General features: G+C 41.6%; 1 protein-coding gene across 2 annotated transcripts in view; it reads left to right on the top strand.

Annotated features, from left to right (window-relative positions):
* Positions 1 to 10,218: 10,218 nt before the first annotated feature.
* The window catches only part of INO80D (INO80 complex subunit D), a 75,190-nt gene continuing 63,568 nt past the window's right edge, over positions 10,219 to 21,840 (top strand). For both annotated transcript variants that reach the window (XM_081243078.1, XM_081243077.1), the window contains exon 1: positions 10,219 to 10,433. The gene's annotated coding sequence lies outside the window, so the exon portion shown is untranslated. The remainder of the gene's footprint in view (positions 10,434 to 21,840) is intronic.

Here is a 21,840-nt window from a genome sequence, read left to right as displayed (position 1 = left end):
TTGAGATTGACAACAGAAAGTCCATACTTGCTTCCTTAGAACCTTCCTCATTTAACCTATCCAGAAGCCATATCTCAATTATCTAATAATCTCAAAGAGATTGTACTGCTTAAAAATTCAAAATCTCAAATATTCATTAATTCAAATATTTATGGTGCATAGTTTGTGCTAGGCACTCTTCTAGATGCTAAGTCAACAAAATAGGTCAAGAGGAAAAAAAAAAAAAAAAAAGGACAAAACCCCTAGCCTTGGGACTTCCCTGGCTGTCCAGTGGTTAAGACTCCATGCTCCCAATGCAGGGGGCCTGGGTTCGATCCCTGGTCAAGGAACTAGATACCGCATGCTGCAACTAAGACCCACACAGCCAAATAAATAAATAAAAACAAAACAAAAAAACCCCTAGCCTTCACAGTTTATTATTATTTTATTTTTTTGCGGTATGCGGGCCTCTCACTGTTGCGGCCTCTCCCTTGTGGAGCACAGGCTCCGGACGCGAAGGCTCAGCAGCCATGGCTCATGGGCCCAGCCGCTCCACGGCATGTGGGATCCTCCCAGACCGGGGCACGAACCCGTGTCCCCTGCATCGGCAGGTGGACTCTCAACCACTGCGCCACCAGGGAAGCCCCACAGTTTATATTTTTAAAAGTAGGATCTGTATAAAAATAAAACATCCCCCAAACAATAATTCTTTCCTTTCTTGCCACACGTAAGACACTTGAGGGCAGGGACTGCTGTTTTCCTAATATCCTAACCACAGTGCCTAGCACACTATAAATGATTCACAGGTACTCCTTGAATAATTAAATAGCAGATCTTTTTTAAAAAAACATTTATTTATTTGTTTGTTTGTTTGTTTGGCTGTGCTGGGTCTTAGTTGCGGCACGCGGGACCTTTTTTAGTTGCAGCATGCGGGATCTTTAGTTGCAGCACGCGGGATCTTTTTTAGTTGCAGCATGCGGGATCTTTAGTTGCAGCATGCAGGAAATTAGTTGCAGCATGTGGGATCTAATTCCCTGACCAGGGATCAAACCCGGGCCCCCTGCATTGGGAACATGGAGTCTTAACTACTGGACCACCAGGGAAGTCCAGAAGATCTTGCCTGTTACATCTGTTTGAACTTTTCAGCTTGGCTCTCGAAGTCCTCTTAACTGGGCCCTACCCTACTGCTGTCTTTTCCTTCATTTTTCCGCACACACCTTCTGTTGAGACATGCTCACTCCTGCTTTACCAAATGCCATTTTCTCTGTCCAGGTAAATAAAAATTCTCTCCATTTAAATTCAACAAACACTGATCTAGTATCTCCTATGTGCCAGGACTGTGCTAGAGACGTCCACAGATCTTCTTGAATCTATACACATACTCTCATTGGTTTTAAGAGTGGGAGAGGCTCACAGTGCTGAGAGCAGCCAGGGGTCCCTCGGCTACTGACTCAGGGCCAGATCTCCCACAATAACCCAAGGCAGGCTTCTCTTACTCTGCCCCTTTTGTTCCCTACTGAGCCCTTGATTGTTCTCCAAGGGCTTCCCAGATGTCATTTACCCTGCAAGTAGATCGTAAACTCCCTGTGCACAAGTGTGTATTATATTTTCTTTTACTTCCCTGCAGAGCCTAACTGAGTACCATGCCCACTGAGCACTCAATAAATACCCTGCTAACTGAGAAGGTTAACCAACTCGGGAGTTAACCTTTGCAACAAATTCTATCTTTTGAATTAAGTTCTATATGGTCAGAACCTGCTGTGTGAAAAAACACTTCCTTTTAGTCATAAATACTTCATTGGAGATGCAAGTTATCTTTGACTTGTAGGTAAACAATTTAATGTTCAGCTGATCTACTTCCTTCATTGACTTGAATCACAAGCCTGTTCAGTTTATTTTTACCAGCAAAGAAGACCTAGTGTTTCCAGGTTCTCTTTCATTCTTCTGACCATACAACCACTCCTTCATGTCTTTGAGGTACAGCAAGCTAAACTGCATGGACAAGCTGTATTTTGATGAGATAACCTATCCAGGGTCAAATGTTCTCATCAGCCAGCAGATTTACCACAGATGCGTCCAGTTTGGCTGGGAGTCGGAAAAAAAAAACCTTAAAAAAAAAAAAAAAAATATATATATATATATATATATATATTTTTTTTTTTTTTGCAGTACGCAGGCCTCTCGCTGTTGTGGCCTCTCCTGTTGCGGAGCACAGGCTCCGGACATGCAGGCTCAGTGGCCATGGCTCACGGGCCCAGCCGCTCCGTGGCATGTGGGATCTTCCCGGACCGGGGCACGAACCCGCGTCCCCTGCATCGGCAGGTGGACTCTCAACCACTGCGCCACCAGGGAAGCCCAACTTAAAATATTTTTAAGCGCAGTGGTCTCCAAGTTCCTCTCAGGCCTCACCTTCCTTATAGTGTTCAACCAGGGCAATTCAGACCCTTATCCTGTACCTAGACTGTAAAGCCAATGAGGACACAGACCGCCTGTCTTGCTCACTACTTAACCACTGCAGGACGCTACGAATGTCAGCCTCATAAGATATAGCAGTATCTCTTCAACTTTTTGTCCTTAACCCACCATAAAAATATACATATATGTATCTATAACTGAATTTTTTTGTGAAATAATACTTCGACTGTGATGACTTTGGATATTTTCTATTCTATATCACTCTACTCTTCTTAGTAGGTCATAAGCTGCCAATCTGATTTAAGTTCCCTCTTGTAAAGACTCTATGCCACAGAGTTGAGTTGAGGTCTCTCACCACTGTATCACCCAGTACCCTGAATAAGAAGACCCTATAATCATTTTCTGTTAGAGCCAAGTGCCAGGGAAATGCATAACTGTCTGGCACATGGCTGAGTGAATAAATGCTTGTGGTTTTGTGTTGGCTGAGCCTGTTCTTACTGTGAAAATATACAGTTTGATCATATTTTTTAAAAATAATTAATCATTTTCTCAAGAGCACTAGTAACTAACCAAAAAGAGAAACCTCACAAATCATGCAAAAAAGTAGTAAATATGTAAATAGGGTTCTAATTAATTTGATATTTGTTCTTCAGTACTTGAGAAATTGCTTCTACAGCATGACCCCTTTTTATAGTTTTCTAATTAAAGTCCTGCCTTAATTCTAGGCACTATCTATGAATTCAGCAACAAAAAATGGAAATGGACAGTTGTGGAGTGGCTATTATATGTCATATAGTATACTACATATGGTTCTATAAATCATCTTATTCAAGCAATTGCGTTGAGAATGAGGGCACTGAGGTTTGAGGGTCTAGGGAAACTGCCTTAGTTTGTACAGTTAGTAAATAAATATTAGCTCTGGAATTCACACATGGTTTTCAGATCTAAACCCCACACTTTGTCTACTACTTAACACTGTGCATTTTAAAACAATGAACTAGTACCTGCTCTTTCAAACAGTTCATTGGAAACATTAAATGTGTCAAACACCTACTATTCCCTTTGTGGGATGACTTTTAAAAAATATTTATTTATTTATTTGTGGCTGCATTGGGTCTTGATGCACATGGGCTTTCTCTAGTTGTGGTGAGCAGGGGCTACTCTTTGTTGTGGTGTGGGCTTCTCTTGTGGTGGCTTTTCTTTGTTGTGGAGCACAGCTCCAGGCGTGTGGGCTTCAGTAGTTGTGGCACACAGGCTTAGTTGCTCTGCGGCATGTGGGATCTGCCCAGACCAGGGCTCGAACCCGTGTCTCCTGCATTGGCAGGCAGATTCTTAACCACTGCGCCACCAGGAAAGTCCTCATTTTATCTTCTTTAAGACCTTGATTGAATATGAAGGACACCCAAATCTCAGCTAAACTTAAAAATCTTTGCTACTGTCAACTATCTGGGTATTCAAAAATATCTGGAAAAAAATTGTTTTTGTAGGTATTTGGTATGGCATAATCATAGTCTTCTATCTTTTTCTGTATTGAAGTAATTAAACTTGTGACTAGTGCTGCTAAGTCCACTGTCTTGGTAGTGTTTAAAAACAAAACACAACACAAACAAAGCAGGACTCCCTGACCTTGGGATGTGCTGCCTGTAAGGTGTTTATTGGCAAGCAACCAGAGAGCAGCTAAGCTTTACAGGGCACTAAGACCCGCCTTGTGCCTTACATGCACTATGCCCTGTAATCCTCAAACAATGCAACGAGGTAGGTACTGTTCTTATTCCTTAGAGGTTAAGTAGCTTGCCCAGGGTCACACTACCAAGGAAAATGGTGGAGCCAAGTTTCTAAACCAGATGGCCTGGACTGGAGATTAAGCTCTTAAACCATTACAGCTCCTCCTGCACAGAAGGAACGCATGTGGGGAAAAAATCCTAGACAACTCAACTCAAGGTCACTGTACACTCAGGTTGGCACCAGAAGGCTTCAGGAACAAGATTTTGAACAAGTCCTCAGAGCAGAGCGGGATTTACCTGGCAGAGCTGAGAACAGAGGCATCACGACAAGAATGGCCGTGGCTTGCTCTGTGGGGCAAAAACAGCATCAGCCTAAGAGGAGGAGGCTAGGTTGGGTAATTTTTAGTAGAATCTTACCTACTTCTGTGCCCTCATTTCTTTCTCCTTCTGGTTTTCCTTAAGAATAAAACAAAATGCAAATACCTACTGTAAGACCATACAGCACTCAGGTATGTATAAAACAGAAACACCAGTGTACACAGTTAAGGTAAACAGTACAATTTTTATTTTTGACTGAGGTCTTTTCCTCTTCCTGGTGTACTACAACTGGCCTCACCATATTATATCTTTGATAATCTTCCTTACCTGAATTTAAATCAAGCTGTTTAAATTGTGTTAAATAGTTATTCCTTACCTTAACTGAATGAGAGGATTTCCCCCTTTTCCCCACCCTTACTATTGAATTCTGGCAGCCTGTAACAAATATATGGCAAAGTTATTATAGTACAGGAAGTCCAAACTTATTAATGGGCTGTGTTCCAGAATATCACTGTGAATTAGTTATTTGGAACCTGGGATTTATTTTCCCATGGAAATAGTGGTTAAGTTCCCAGCGGGTCTACAAAGCTTGCTTAACCAGGAACGTAGCAGAAATGCACAGTCACCTTTGTGTTGATCTCTGCCTATTATTCTGAGGACTCCATGGATTTCTCTTCTTACTACAATGTTTTAGCTAACCACCACCTCTGGGACACAGTTTTCTCATTATGAATTATAGAAAAAGTTGACTAACACTTATAATTCTGCCCAAATCCAATCTTTAATACTGCTTTGGGGTGTTTTTACTAAACATTACTTAAAAAACGACTTCAGTTGGAGAGGTGTTTTCCTCAGTGTAAGGTAAGGAGTCAATAAAACGGTCCAAGAATGCTATGGCCAAGGTGATGGCACATCCTCTGCCTGCAGCGTGACGAGAAGGCAGGGAAATGGCACCAGGGACATGTCTTGCCCCTGCTGTTGCCAGTGACCATCTGGTTTTTGGAGGATATCTTTTGCCCCTTATGGGGATTTAAAAATATATATATATACTTTCTTGGTTTCTGGCTTGGCATTAGGTAGTAGTCCCCAGGTCTCAGTGCCGCTGGGTAGGTGTCAGAACTTGGAGATTACCTGATCATGTGTGTTTTGACTATAGTTGCATCTATATTATAGAAATTTCATATTCGAGTAACTTAAAGCTATGATGTGGATGTCTCCCAAATAAAATGCTTGTCTCAGAAACATTTTCTTCAGGGCATAGTAACCACAATAAAACTAAAATCTTTGTTTTAGATAGAAACATTACCAACAAATGTTTCCAAAACAGAAATGCTTAAAGTGAAAAAAATTTACATTTATGGCCATCATAACAGTATGATTTTTGAAAACTTTTAGGCTCTGTACACACACTTCTTTTCACCTCCTTGGAAGTTTTCAAACTACTAGGGACCTCTTGGTATCACTTCAGAGTTTGCCTTTAGAAATGTTAGAAAAAACATTTCTGTGATTAGGGAAGGTTTATAATCACACCCCTACTCTTCCAACCCCCCCCCACTAAATTTGTATAACCATGTCTGCTGTCAGTGTCTTTTTAAACACTTGGTGATTCTGTCAGCAAAACATTCGTCAATAAAAGCATAGCTTTATTGCTTAAAAACATCTAATATATTAAACATGCATAAATCTTTCCCTTTAAATCCACACAATCTGTGAATGAGCTCCTTTAAGAATATAGGTTGTATTTTCTTTTCTTTTCTTTTGGCCACACCCCGTGGCTTGTGGGATCTTAGTTCCCGGAGCAGGGATTGAACCTGGGCCCTTGACAGTGAGAGTGCTGAGTCCTAACCATTGGACCACCAGGGGATTCCCTAGGTGGTATTTTCTTCACCATAGTGTTCACAATAAGGTGATCAATTTTTACAAAATTAAAATCATTAATACCAAAAGGCAGAGCAATTAAAGTTTATAATAGTAAAAATATTAAAGCAAGTGTCTCCTATTTCAACTAAAGGCCAAAACAAGCTACTGGTGAAATTAAGGCATAATAACAGAATAAATAAAAGACACTACTGCTCTAAGTATCACATAGGTAAAACTTTGGCATTCATGGCTCCAGGTCACTTCATCCACCGACTAGGTCTTTTAGAAAATACCGTAACTCTACAACATAGGTAACATTTCTAATTATGCTAGTGCATCATTACATGTACTGTTCCCTTTCAGGATCAGGAAGGAAATCTCTCTTAAACACAGTACATTTCAATTGACTAATATACATTTGTCTCAAAACAATGAATAGACTTAGGTACTAGACTTCATGAAGGTGAAATAAGCCGCTGGTTGCCACTAGTGAATGAAGGGGCTCCAGCTGCTGGCTACTCAGTTTGTTTTTGGCAAAGAGTAAATGGCAGAAACTTAGCATTTCCAGATATAGCGTATAGAGCTGTGGAAGGCACCTCAGAAACTATCGAGTGAAAGGATTTGGAATCTTATTGAAAGCCTTAGGGCCAAGAACGTCTACATTCCTTGTAATTGAAGACAATTATCCCAACTGTATTTAAAAGAAGAAAGAAGTGGAAAGGAGGAGGAGGAGGGGAGAAGGGAAAGAAAAATAATACTTTTTGGAGCCCTTGGGGGAATTAAACCAGAGCGCATACATAAAAGTGTCCAGCAAGGTTACCAAGATGTATTAGGGGCTCAATGTTAGCCAAATTTGAGTACAGTATTGGGAATTTTATTGGGCAAAATACGCTTATTTAAGGTTAATTATGTCAGTAGTTTTGTCAGCACCTGTAGTTTCTAGGAATTAGAGACAACACCGGAAATGAGTTCAATTATCAACCGAAATAAACACTGACCAATCAAATTCACCAATGTTACAAACGTAGCAGGATTTCTTCTTGGTGGGGCTGTAATTCCCCAAGTCTGGGCTATTTAGCTCAGCTGGTGGATAAACATCATGGATCACAGCCCTGTACAAGTCAAGCTTTATAAAGAGAAAGACATTGAAATGCTAAGATTATGCACCACATCCCTATCCCCAGATGGACATCACGCAAACAAGCTTGGTGGTCACAAGAGGGATTGCATAAAAGGGTGCAGTCAGCTTAAAGCAAACACATCTTAATTTCTTGAAAAATTCAAAGCATATCTACAAAGTCATGTCATGTCACATATAAGAAACAAGTTGCTCAAAAACACGTTTTTCAAGTCCACTAGATTTCTTCATTAAGGGAACGGATTTCCTTGTTGTGACCGAAGTGTTTGATTTCCAAACGTTAAAAAAAAATAACTAAATAGAACACAACTACATAACTGAGGTTTCTGAGACGATAAGAATCAGTTAATTTTACTTTAATTACTTTAGATTTTTCTAGCAAAGAGTAAGGGAAAAAAACTGCGAAAGAAAACCAAGACTATTCAGGTACTGTATTCAAATATAGATGATAAAGATGGGGGTCAGCATGAAAATAATAAATATCTGTTACATGCATTATCTGAACTCATTTTAGCATTATGGGAATTTCTAAATTTGGAAGCTCAAAAAACATTTTAAAGTGAGTCATCAGTTATTTCTAAATGCTTTGTAATAAATTTTAAATGAAAGAAATTAAATATTCTACTGAGTCCATCGACAGATGAATGGATAAAGAAGATGTGGTACATACATACAATGGAATATTACTCAGCTATAAAAAGGAACTAAGTTGGGTCATTTGTAGAGACCTGGATGGACCTAGAGACTGTCATACAGAGTGAAGTAAGTCGAAAGAGGAAAACAAATATCGTATATTAACGCATACATGTGGAATCTAGAAAAATGGTACAGACGAACCTGTTTGCAAGGCAGAAATAGAGACACAGACATAGAGAACAAACGTATGGACACCAAAGGGGTAAGGGGTGGGGGTGGGGGGGGATGAACTGGGAGATTGGGATTGACATATATACACTAATATGTATAAAATAGATAACTAATGAGAACCTGCTGTATAGCACAGGGAACTCTACTCAGTGCTCTGTGGTGACCTAAATGGGAAGGAAAGCCAAAAAAGAGGGGATATATGTATACACATAGCTGATTCACTTCACTGTACAGCAGAAACACAACATTGTAAAGTAACTAGACCCCAATTAAAAATAAATAAATATTCTACTGATGCAAGGCACTACTATTACAAATTCATTCCCACTATGTCAGCCAACCTGCGTCAGAAAAATAACTCTTCGTACAAGATTCAATTCATCATTCCCCGTAAAACATACAAAAAGACCTTTTGTTCATTTTCTAGTATTCTTCCCTTTCTTCATTAAAACAGCAAAATATCTCTGCAATTTGTTCTTCTCCAGTAAGAGTTCTATGGGAATTGTTGCAAGTGGGCAGCACCCTTTTCTCTCTCACCTCTGTGTTAGCTCTGCACTGTGTGACTTTGTTCCCATCTATCTACTAAGCTTTGCTTACTGGAAAAAAGTAGATTCATGACATCCATTGCAATATATTAAAAGCACTTCACACAGTTTGGCAGCACATTAGAAATTCTGAACCTTTCAACTCTAACAATAGACACATTTCTCAATTCTGTGACACAGAAAGTGGACAGCAACATGTGTAATGCACCAAAGATCTAAACCTTAAAGGTTCTAAATTAAAATAAAAATTAAATGCCTGTCCATAATTCTAAATAAGCAATTGTACTTAGAGAAAATCTAAAGCTGTCTTTAAAATCTGTTTTCAGTTTTACAGTAACATTTCTTCATGGGCAGACCATAACAGCATCAGGATTATTTCTATAAAGGTGGTCAGTTATACTTAAGTTGTATTTATGCCTCCAGTGATCTCCGCCTTAATTTGCACTGTGAAAAATCAACAGCTGTATCTTGCCCTTCTGGACAGTCAATAGGTTTTATTTACATTGCTTTGAGAAAAGGAGACAAAAGACATCCCTTTACAACTGTCTTCCAGCAATCTCAGTTTGGAGGGGAATATATAACACAAATTTTTATACATGAAGAAACATATAAATCTCTCTGTATATCAATACAAAAACGTATAAATAAGTAGACAAATAAAGTGGCTAGGAAGTCTCTTGAAGTCCAAATTTACAAACTGACCACCAGACCCAGAACTTAGAACTGTAACGGAAAAAAAAATCATTATTGGCCTGAAAAAAAATTCAAACACCACTCTCACGAACATGGAAAAAATTAAACAGAAAATAGAAAACAATAATCACCGGAAAACCTGTGTCTTGTAAAGATTTCTTGCCATCAGAAGATGCAGAAACATTTTTCCCCCCGGTGCAAATGCAAACGTGTCTCAAGCACCCCCAGTTTCTTCCCCGCTTTTTCCCCCAGGCGCCGGTGTAGACGGCCGGTGTGGACTTTTTTCCAGAGATGAGAAGTCGAAACTTGTACTTTACCGGGAGCGGGTGCACTTTTCCCCCCGGCCCCCCTTTCCTCTGCCTCCAAGATGGTAGGAAAGTTGTCGTTTCGGAGGGCAGAGGAGCTGCTCTCTGGTGTTATGTCCTCGCAGTGCCTGTAGTGGTGCTGTAGGAGGCTGCTGCCTCTTCTTGTGCAGCTCCGGCAGCCCTGCCTTCTTGGCTGGAGAGTATATTCAGGGATTTCCCCTTAATAATCACCGACCCTGGGAGCACTTTTTAGTTTCCAAAATAAAAATATGATCCTCACCCCTCTTGCTTGACAGGGAAAGGCTCTCGCCGGAGCCCGGGGGGAGCAGTAGCAGCGGCGGCCGAGCTTCCTAGTCCATTGCCAGCGCCTCTCACTCTGATCTGTCAGACCAGCGGAGGGAAAAGGGGGGAAGGAGAAAAAAAAAAAAGCAGCTGAAAGGTAAGCAGAGGCGGCCCCAGGCCCGGCCCACATCCCCGGGCTCCCGTAGGGCGGCGGGCTGGGCCGCGCAGGCAGGGCGGGCGGCGAGCGCGCTTACGTGAGGCCGGGGATTCGCCGCCCCGCGCCAGGCCCCGGGCAGAGAATGAAAGGGTGAGAGGGGCCGGCGCCGGGGTGGCGGGGGCTGGGGACTCGGGGGCGTGGGGGGCGCCCACGGTTGACGACGGCGGGCCGCCGGGCGGGGGTGCAGCCGGGGCCGGAGCGGGGCGAGCTGCGCGGCCTGCGCTGGCCGGGGTGGGGGGGGCGCCGGTTAGGCCTCGGGCCGGCGGGCGCCGCAGCGGCCGCGCCCTGCCCCCGCACCCCGGGCCTCCCCGCGCCCCTTCGGGTCCCCCGGGGCCTCCGGGCGGGACGGCGGCGCTGCTGGGCCGAATCTTGCGCGGGGCCCAGGAAGGCTCCCCCGCGGGGCGGCAGGCCCGGGCGGCCGGGACCGGGGCGTCAGGGCCTAGGAGCGGGGAATGGGCGCCCAGCCGCCCCCCCTCCCCCGCTGTCTCGCCGACGCCCCCCACCCCCGATTCCGGTAATAGTTGAATTTATTTCTCCCCCTCCTCTGCGCTCCGGGCGGCCAGGCCGGGGCGGGGCGGGCGGCCTGGCGGGCGTGGGGTGGGGTGAAGGGGTAGTGAAGAGTCAGGTGCAGCCGCGGCCCGGAAAGTTTCCTTTTAGGCCCGAATTGGGGGCTGGTCTCCTTTCGGGGAGCCCCGGTCCTAGCGCTCGCGACCCCCGAGGGCGTGGGGGAGAGCACTCGGCTATTTTGAAACTCTTTGCCAGTTCCTGTCCGTGGAAGGTACTCCGCCCCTGCACCCCTCGCCCGCTCCCCGGCGAGCCCTACCAGGGCTGCAGACTCCAGCCCCTTCCCCGGGAGCCCCGCGGCTGGGGAGAGGGCCCTCTCGGCCCGTTTGCAAAAGTTTTCCAGGGATTTGTCTTAGCTTATTAGTTAGTGACTGGGCTTGTTGCAGTGGGAAGGGAGGAGGTAAATTCAGGTGGTATTTCTACGGGGCAGGCTTTCCTAATCGCTTTTTTAGCCCTCACCCCGGAAACCGGGGGTGTTATGTTCAGATTGAGCACCCACCCTCCTCCCATCCCGGGCTCCTTTGGGTCTCGAGCCCCCTTTTCTGGACAGCCTTGCTGAGGGAAAGAGGGAGGGAGCGGTGAGGAGCCTGTCAGTGAGAGGGGGCTGGATGTCTCGAGCAGCCCCCAGATGGAGGAGTTTCCTGTCCCATTTGGTCAATGTCCGGGAAAACAAGCGCGGGGACGGGACCCAGGAGGGAGACCCAGGTTCTCAGGACGGACCCTGCTGGGAAGCATTAAGTATGAGGAGGGAGTGGAGGTGGGCAGGGCAGCTCCTGAAACAAAGTCTGCAGTTTAAGGATCAGTCGTTTATTTATTCTGATAACAGCTATTTGGATTTCTGTGATACTCTTAGGTTCGACCCTAGAAATAGGAAAATGGGCATTTTAAGGAAACTGTTATTGCCACAACTCAGAAGGGTCTGTGGAAGGGTCCTCGGGGAACTGAACATAGCTGACACGGTGTGGTTTGGGTATGGGTTTTTTTTTTTTCTCTCTATGTTTAAACGGATCCAATTTTAGCTATATTTTGGTGCCGTGAGTTTTGAAAGTTAAAAAAGAAAAAAGAAAAAAAATCGAAAACTTAAATTTCCAAATCTAGATTTCCTGGTTTTCGGGGATGGGATGTTTCCTGTGGCTACATTTAACCTCCTGGTGCTCTTTAGTGTGGAAATCGAAATGTTAATGTGCCCTGCCCCCCACTCCCAGCCCCCAGCGTGGGCATGTTTGGAGAGGTGATTTTTCCTCTTTCATTCTCTCTTTTCTTCCCAGCTTTCTTTTTTTTTGGCAGACCTAGGACAGGAGGTTGTGTGTAGGTATGTGTGTCCTGCCTGGTAGCAGGCTGGAGTTGGCTGGCAGAGGTGTTCCACATTCTGACCGCTCATCCCTCCCCCCCAACCCAGAGCACTGTTAACGCAGGGACAAGGTGGTACTTGCAGAGGGCAAGGGGTAACCCAGGACTTGGTCAGTGCTGACTTCTGTTAGGCGTGGAAGTGAGATTCCTTCTGTGATTCTTAGTAAGTGTGTCTTCCTTTTGTATGCCTAAAATAAAACTCCTTCTGTTTCTCCACAATGACAGCCATCCAGCCATTTAGTATTTTACTTAAGAAAGGCTTGATAATTTGAGATTGTATGGATTTCCTTCAAAAATGCAAATTACATTTAATGGTTGTTTAACTTTATTGATTAATTGAAATTGCTTATTGATTTCGATGTTTTCATATACTGTGTACCCAAAATTATTACTTCTGTTATAGCTTGTCCTTATTTTTGGAGCATATTGGATGGAAGAAATCAGTCTGTGAGTCTCTTAGGACACCTTAAGGTGTAAAAAAATCTCTTTGCCTCATAATTTGATATTTTAAGGTATATTGTTGGCGTCATATTCCCAGACTTTCAAAATCTGTATATGAACAAATCCCAAAAGTTTTGAACTCCCCTGGCCTACACATTTTTCCTAATCTAATCACCCCGTGGGCTACTTTATTTTTGAAGGAATGGTGGGTTTCAAATACATTGTATGTGAAACTAAGAAAAGACTTTCAAGGCAAATATTGAATGAATTTTAAGTTGCTAAGGTAATATACTTTTTCACTATTAAATATTTAGTTTCAAAAACAAATGTTTAATTTTCATTTATAAGTCTGAAGTAATCGTTTTCTTTCCTCCAAAAGATTGTGTAAGGAAATTTGTATACCCTACCCCAACCATTTTTCTCAGTGAGTAATGTTAGTACTATTTTTAGAGAAATGAAATTATAGTTTAGATGGATTTAAAAAATTCCAAGTCAGAGCACCCAACATTAAACATGTCATTTCAAAAAAAAAAATGCTGATCCATTCATTCTTACCTGAAATGTTTCCCCAGGATTAGTAGCTCCCACTATCCAGCTTTGGAACAGTAGTTATTGATAATGAGAGGTATTTGTATGTGAATACAGTTAACAGCAATATTCTGAGACAGATAGCACTCCGTGTCTCCCCACACACACCTGGTAACTTGTAAACAATGGATGAATTGGTGAGACTGGGGTGGAGGCAGCAAATTGTCCCCAGAGGAGATACTCCACTGCATATACAATGGTGTCCCATCCAAGTCCATTTAACTTATGCTAATGCGACTCTGTGCTTTGCAAAACAAACAGCAGTGGAGTCTCCTCCCCACTTCCTTTAGGTATGAGTTTGTTCCAGAACCCCGACTGTAATGGCTGGTCCTGGCTTTTTGGGGACACTTGCAGAGTTACTTTTGATCAGCTTAAAATGAAAACCTTAGGTCTCCCTTCTTTCCCCTCCTTGCACTTAAGATGCCAGGCTACTTGGTTCTGATTCTTTCCCAGAATGTGACTTGGTTTTTTTTTTTTTTTTTTTTTTTTTTTTTTGCGGTACGCGGGCCTCCCACCGTTGCGGCCTCTCCCGTTGCGGAGCACAGGCTCCGGACGCGCAGGCTCAGCGGCCATGGCTCACAGGCCCAACCACTCCGCGGCATGTGGGATCTTCCCGGACCGGGGCACGAACCCGTGTCCCCTGCATCGGCAGGCGGACTCACAACCACTGCGCCACCAGGGAAGCCCAATGACTTGGTTTTAAGACAGCTTTTTGGTTGCATTTTATTTGTAGCATAGTATCCTGCAGTCAGCCGTATTTGGGCTGGGCCTTGTGTTCTGATCCCAGTTCTTCCGCTGGGCAGGTTCCTCAGTCTTTATCTATAGAATGAAAATAACTTTTTTGTTGTTGTAAAGATTAGATGAGATAGCCCATGGGCTTGGCTCTTAATTTCCCTAGCCCACTCTACTTTTCTGTTAGCAGAAAAGTATATATACTATTTCTCTTGTTTGTTTGCTTTTTTTCTGACTAAAGGTAATATTTGCTCATATTCATCCCATTCAGGAGATAACCATTGTTTACATTTTGTTGTGTGTGTGTGTGTTTTTCCGTATTTTGTGATTGTATGTGCATACCACATAATTTCAGGATCTTCCATTTAACAATGTTGTATAGTTTTGTATGGCTTAAAAGCTTGAGCTGTGGAGATAAATTGGCTTTGAATCCTACCTATGTAACTTGGATAAATTACTTACTCTCATTAAGTCTCAGTTTATTCATCTGTGAAAGGGGGTGATAATAACACCTTTTTCATAGGGTTGCTGTGATGATTAAATGAGGAATTGCACATAAAGCCTTTAGAGTGGTGCCTGGTGCGTGACCTTTATATAATATTTTCCTTTAAAGATTTTTTAATATTCTCGATGTAAAGTTTTCAATGTGAATGAGTGCTTGACTCAGCATATATTAATACTAATAAGTATTTGAGTACAGATACAATATAATAATTACTTTCATGGGGCAAATAAATATTTTTGTGCCAGTAAAAAATCAGCAGTATATTCATAGAAAGTTTCAGTAGCTTGATGTTAGCCTCATCTCTGTCGTTGAACTCTGAGTTGGTAAATGTAAAGGGGTGGTAAGTACACCAGTGGGCAAAGAAGGTGGGTTTACTTCTAGCTCCTTTTAAACTCTTGAAGTTATCTGCCTGCAGCTGTGTGTGTTGCATGGCTTTGAAGGGCTGAGTAGTCTGTGGCTTTGGTAGGCTCACCTTGGGAGGGTAGGATGTTTATCTGAGGTGATGGTAGGATTTGCTGAAGCCAGTGCTGTTTCATTCATTTAACAGATTAGCTTCTTTAGTGGTAGCCCTGGGCCTTGTAATAAAAAGACACATTGTCTGCCCTTGAGGAGTTTATAGTCTAGTGGAGAAGAAAAATAAAGCTGACCTTTGAATGATGAGGGATAGTTTAGCCTGGAGGAAGGAAACCTACTTATTCTGGCCTAGGGGCAAGCAGTTAGCATTTTCCAGGGGGGGATTTCTGCCCTGAGCGAATGGGAGGAGTTAGAAAGGCATTCCAGGAGGTGGGGCCTGCAAGTACTAATAAATGCCTAAGGACAAAGGAGTATTCTGTATTGCAAATTGTAGGAACTGGGGGAGTAGGAATCTATAATGGGAGAGGGAGTGGTCAGCCTGACCAGGTCCTAAGGAGTTTGTACTTAGGCCAAGAGATTTGGATTCATTTTACATTTATGTAGGCCTTTGGCCAAATAAATTATTTGCATTTTAGAAGATTTGAATCGTACAAAAAGTGGAACAAAGGAGGGCAAGTGAGACAGCTGCTGAGAAGAGATTGAAGGCTTGGACTAACGAGGTGGCAGTGGAGATGGAGAGAAGTCAGTGGAGAGGCTGTTACGGAGGTAAAAGTGGCCTTCATAGGTTGACCGGATGTAGATTTGGGAACCATCCTCGTATAGATAACAGCTGAAGTTGTAGAATTAGAAAAATTTGGTTTAGTCAGTGGTTCTTAGTCTTTTTGGGGAATCTGATGAACTTTCTGGCCCCTTCTCCAGTAAAATGCATTTGTGCATATTCACAGTTTTATACTTTTGCTTGAAACCTGGGATAATCTAATCTTGGGGTAGATGTAGAGCAGACATTAAAATGAAAGCCTGTAAAAATGTTTTGTCTGACATTCACTCTTTGTGTGTGAGTTTATCACTACTGACACGTGATAGATGAGGAAACAGATTTGTAAAATAACTTGCTCAAGGTCACACATCTTGTATTTCAACAGTTTAAATGAGCTGCTGACATGGAAAAGATTTTGTGGGAAAATTTGGATTTTTGTCTTTGAAAAGTTGGAAGATCTGGAAACTTTGGGTCCACGCGCGCCTGTGTGTTTTAATCGCGACAACTTGTTGGAACTGGTTTGAGTCTGCTGCCTTTAGATAAGCAAAGTTTGCCAAAGTCCGGCCATGGCCCACCCCTGTGGCCCATGTAGGCATTTCATCTTGGATCCCTATAAAACAAGATTAAGAGCATCTTGGGGAACATTGACATTTAAGTCTGGGGTCAAGAGAAGCTATGACTGAGCGGCCAGAAAGAGAGTTTTCAAGAAAGAGAAAGTGTCAGGTGCCACAGAGAGGTCAAGTGAGATAAGGATGGAAAGGTGGACCTGGAATTTAGCAACAAAGAGGCCATTGGTTTCAGATTCTTAGAACAAAAGAACTTTGAGGACTATAACGACAACTTAATTTTTCTTTCTTCTTGTCCTGCAGTATAGGGTTTCTGTAACAATTGAGAGTGACTGTGGCATGGATAGAAACTCAGAAAGCATTTGTTGTAAAGGATTGTTAACTGGAGCTAATAAATGCTGTAACCCAATCAAACACTGCTCATTCTGCTAATATTGTCATCCTAAGAACACCAGAACACCAGGAATATAGATGTTCTGTAGAATAGAAGATATTTTTAATATGGATTATAGAAAACGGTTCTCAGTGGGTTCTGTTAGCCTAGGCTCAAGAAGGTGGGAGGGCTTGACTTAACCGAGAATTATGTTGTACCATTCAGAAAACCAGCAGCAGCTGGAGACTGCATTTCAGCCCTGCAGATCTTTGATTAAAATAATACCAATAAACTACTACTTACTGCTTCTAATAGTACTTAACATTAAGTGATTAGTATGTGCTAGGTACCATGCACATGAAATACCTAATTTAATTCTCCTAAGTGACTCAATGAGGTACATACTATTGTAATCCTTTCTTTGCAGCTGAGAAAACTGAAACCTAAATAACTTGCCCAAGGTCAAACACCCAGTAATTAGTAGAGCCAGATTGAAGCACCATCTCTGATACCCACTAAAGCCAGTAAGTGCTCTCAACTGCTGCATGAGCTATCCTTACCTTTCTAATAAATTAGGTAAAGAACTCGACTAGCATAAAGGCCATTTTAATTAAAATTCACAGTGCAAACTTATTTGTACAATGCTGTTTGAGCACAGTGTTTGGCACATAATAGACATTCAATAAGCAATTTATTTTTAAATACTCTAGTTTGAACTTCATGTTGAATAGTTTATATTTTTGGTGATAGGCAGTTTTTCTCACTGATCTTTCTCTTTGAATCACATCAGTTGATAGATTTTTATCATTTCTGAGTCTAATTTTACTACTTTTCACATTGATATGTGGGATATTGTTGGTTTTCAAAAAAATCAATAGTAATAATCTGTTTAGTATCGCATTTTTATACTCCATGAAGTTGAATTAAAATTCATTTCAAAAAAAGCTTAAAGTAGGGGGACACGCTTTTTAAGACTTTATATGATCTGGGATAAGTAAAAATTCTTTTCGTTTGTATTAAATATATTAGAAAACTAACATTCTGAGAATTTAGGTTCATGTTGGATTAGAAAAAATTGTAAGGTATGTTGTAGGTCCAGGCTCTTAAAAGGGGGTAGAATATAAAATTACAGATGGCAATTAGGGGAAAATGCTGTGGCAGTGAAATGAACGTGCTTCTGAAACTCGAGACTCAAAAGAACAGTAATGACATGCAGAGATTCCACATGGAGGTGATACAGTGGCAGTCCCAAAAAGAATAATGTTCAAATTTTTGCAAATTGGTTTATGGTTGCTGTTGGAAGACCGAAAGGGCTGTAGGTTGCTTTTGTTAAAAGCTTATCTTTGGAGAAATGTCTATTTAGGTCTTCTGCCCATTTTTGGATTGGGTTTTTTTTTTTTGTTATTGAGCTGCATGAGCTGCTTGTAAATTTTGGAGATTAATCCTTTGTCACTTGCTTCATTTGCAAATATTTTCTCCCATTCTGAGGGTTGTCTTTTGGTCTTGTTTATGGTTTCCTTTGCTGTGCAAAAGCTTTGAAGTTTCATTAGGTCCCATTTATTTATTTTTGGTTTTATTTCCATTTCTCTAGGAGGTGGGTCAAAAAGGATCTTGCTGTGATTTATGTCATAGTGTGTTCTGCCTATGTTTTCCTCTAAGAGTTTGATAGTTTCTGGCCTTACATTTAGGTCTTTAATCCATTTTGAGTTTATTTTTGTGTATGGTGTTAGGGAGTGTTCTAATTTCATACTTTTACATGTACTTATCCAGTTTTCCCAGCACCACTTATTGAAGAGGCTGTCTTTTCTCCACTGTATATTTTTGCCTCCTTTATCAAAGATAAGGTGACCATATGTGTGTGGGTTTATATCTGGGCTTTCTATCCTGTTCCATTGATCTATATTTCTGTTTTTGTGCCAGTACCATACTGTCTTGATTACTGTAGCTTTGTAGTATAGTCTGAAGTCAGGGAGCCTGATTCCTCCAACTCCATTTTTCGTTCTCAAGATTGCTTTGGCTATTTGGGGTCTTTTGTGTTTCCATACAAATTGTGAAATTTTTTGTTCTAGTTCTGTAAAAAATGCCAGTGGTAGTTTGATAGGGATTGCATTGAATCTGTAGATTGCTTTGGGTAGTAGAGTCATTTTCACAATGTTGATTCCTCCCATCCAAGAACATGGTATATCTCTCCATCTATTTGTATCATCTTTAATTTCTTTCATTAGTGTCTTATAATTTTCTGCATACAGGTCTTTTGTTTCTGTAAGAGGGAAGAGATATGGGAACATATGTATGTGTATAACTGATTCACTTTGTTATAAAGCAGAAACTAACACACCATTGTAAAGCAATTATACTCCAATAAAGATGTTAAAAAAAAAAGAAATATAAACAGGGACTTAAGAAAGGAAAAAAAAAAAGCTTATCTTTCTTTTCTCCCCGCTAACGTCTTATTCCTCCATATTTGCAAGAAGAAAGAAACTGTGGAAAGGAATTTATTTTTCATTAAACTCAGCATGTAATATCAAGAAGGATTTTTGTTTGTTTGTTTTTACACCTACCCATATTTCCTTCTCTTGAATTTCAGTATATGTATATGTTTGCTGTGAAAATATTCTTTCTGTGAGTCTATTCTCAGTAATAATTTTTGTTTTTTTGGTAATAATAAGGGTGTATATTCTACTGCTGCTCTTAAGTGCTTAATTATCTTAATTCTCTTCTTTAAGGGAGCATAGATCTGTTTGTATTCTAATTCTAAACAAGTTATTTCCACAGCTGAATATAGTATGTACTATAGCTGTGATAAATTTAGTCTGGTTAGGATTTTGTTTTTTAGTGATATTCATCGTGTATTAAAAGGTAGAGCTTAGGGGCTTCCCTGGTGGCACAGTGGTTGAGGGTCCGCCTGCCAATGCAGGGGACGTGGGTTCGTGCCCCAGTCTGGGAGGATCCCACATGCCGCGGAGCGGCTGGGCCCGTGAGCCATGGCCGCTGGGCCTGCGCGTCTGGAGCCTGTGCTCTGCAGCGGCGGGGACCACAACGGTGAGAGGCCTGTGTACCACAACAACAACAACAAAAAAAGGTAGAGCTTAGGTATAGTTCTAAATGGATTAGTCAGTGGGATTGTATTTAAATATTAGGGTCTGTAAGACATTTGATTAAGGTCATGTGGACTTTATACATTATATGTTTCGTCTCTTATTTTATCTTACAATAAATGTCAATGAGTGAAGGCCATGTGAACTTCACCTTTGGTGGAGTAGGGGTAAAGAACTTCAGTGGTGGGAGGCTAGACGTAAAAACTGAAAAATATATAGTTTTTTTTTTTCTTCCCCTGAGATCTACCTTTTGTAGATGATTTCTTCATTAATTTAAAAGGAAAAACCTGTTAATGTAGAGAAGACCAGATGAATAGTTGTTTCCAGTTTATAGACAAAGTGATTTTGTTTTGGCCATGCCGTGCGGCATGCAGGATCTTAGTTCTCCGACCAGGGGTCGAACCAATGCCCCCTGCATTGGGAGTGCAGAGTCTTAACCACTGGACTGCCAGGGAAGTCCCTATAGACAAAGTGGTTTTGATATTAAATAATATTCATTAAGAAGGAAGTTAGATTTCAAAGCAGAGGGCCATCGTCCCCCAACATTCTTTCCTTTTATGGTATATAAAGTGAGTTTGAATACATTAGGGAATTGAAAATATAAGTATAAAGATTAAATTGGGCTTTAAAAATTTTTTTTAATTAATATATTTTTGGCTGCATTGGGTCTTTGTTGCTATGTGCAAGCTTTCTCTAGTTGTGGCGAGCAGCGATACTCTTTGTTGTGGTGCACAGGCTTCTCACTGCAGTGGCTTCCCTTGTTGCCAAGCAGGGGCTCTAGGCACTCGGGCTCAGTAGTTGCTCTAGGGCGTGTGGGCTTCAGTGGTTGTGGCTCTCGGGCTCTAGAGCGCAGGCTCAGTAGTTGTGGCGCACGGGCTTAGTTGCTCCGCGGCATGTGGGATCTTCCTGGACCAGGGATCGAACCTGTGTCCCCTACATTGGCAGGCGGATTCTTAACTACTGCACCACCAGGAAAGTCCCTGAATTGGGCTTTTAAAAGAGGGATTTGAAAATGGAGAACAGGTAGGTTATTGTTCAAAAAGGAGATGGAAAGTTGGCTTTTAGTAGGACTTTAAAACGTTAAAAATCAAAGAAATATTAATAGAAAAAAAAATCACAGGTGGATGTAAAAAAAACTAAGGTTGAAGAGAAGTTGTTTATAAGATACCGCAATTAAACACTATTTGTAGTGGCATAGAGGTCATTAGCAAGAGCTTTGGCACCTTGTGGCAAATGCTGAAAGAGGGCAGTTGGATAGATTAATGAATAGTTAGGAGGAAGTTGAATAGGTAGATTTTAATTCATTCTTGCATTGTTTTAAAAAACATTATTTGCCAGATAGACATTGGGTAGCAAATTATGTGAATCTATTTGATGAAACGTTGGAGTTACCTCAGATGTACTGCAATATTCAAAAAATTTAAAGCTTCTAAATTATACTTTCTCTTGGTATATGGCTATGGCTATTAGAAATTATTGTGTAGACTGTCTGAAGTACCAATTTAGTGATTTTAAAAAATTACTTAATGATTGGTGGGTGAATCTAGTAACCTGTTTTGGGTAGACAACCTAGAATTGAGGTACTACACAGAAGCTATTTATGTAGGCAGCATGTACTTATTGAGCAGCTATTAACTTCTGGGCACTATGCTAAGCTCTGGGATATAATGATGAACAGAAAACTGTTTATCCCTCTAGGAGCTTATTTCCTAAGAGGGAAGACAACGGAAGAACAGGCAATTAAAGTAGAATGTGATAAGGGTTAAAACAGGGAAATGCACAGAGTACCTCGGAGGAGCATGTAACTAACTCAGCCTTTGGGAATCTGCATGTGGTGACAACTGAGCTGTGTTCAGAGGCAAGGGCTGGCTGGAGGAGGGGGCACAAAGAGGAAGGCATCCATTGCTCTGGACAGAGAGCCTGTCCTTGGGCTTAGTGAGACGAGAGGCGCCTGGGTGCTCAGAGCTCTGGGTGAAGTCCTCCAGTTATTCACTTCCTTTCTTTTGAGTGCATCTCGTTGCATAGATTATAATCTTTTCAAGGAAAAAATTATGTCTTTTACTATTAATATCTTCTATAGCTTCTCCGAAAATGATGGACTTGCCATCAGTGTTTAATAAATAAATACTTGTCTTTAAAGCTAGAATCACATGGATTTGACATAGTGAA

This window comes from Mesoplodon bidens (genome assembly GCF_964165515.1).
Source record: "Mesoplodon bidens genome assembly, chromosome: 8".
Classification (NCBI taxonomy): Eukaryota; Metazoa; Chordata; class Mammalia; order Artiodactyla; family Ziphiidae; genus Mesoplodon; species Mesoplodon bidens.
This window is presented reverse-complemented; position numbering and strand designations above follow the sequence as displayed.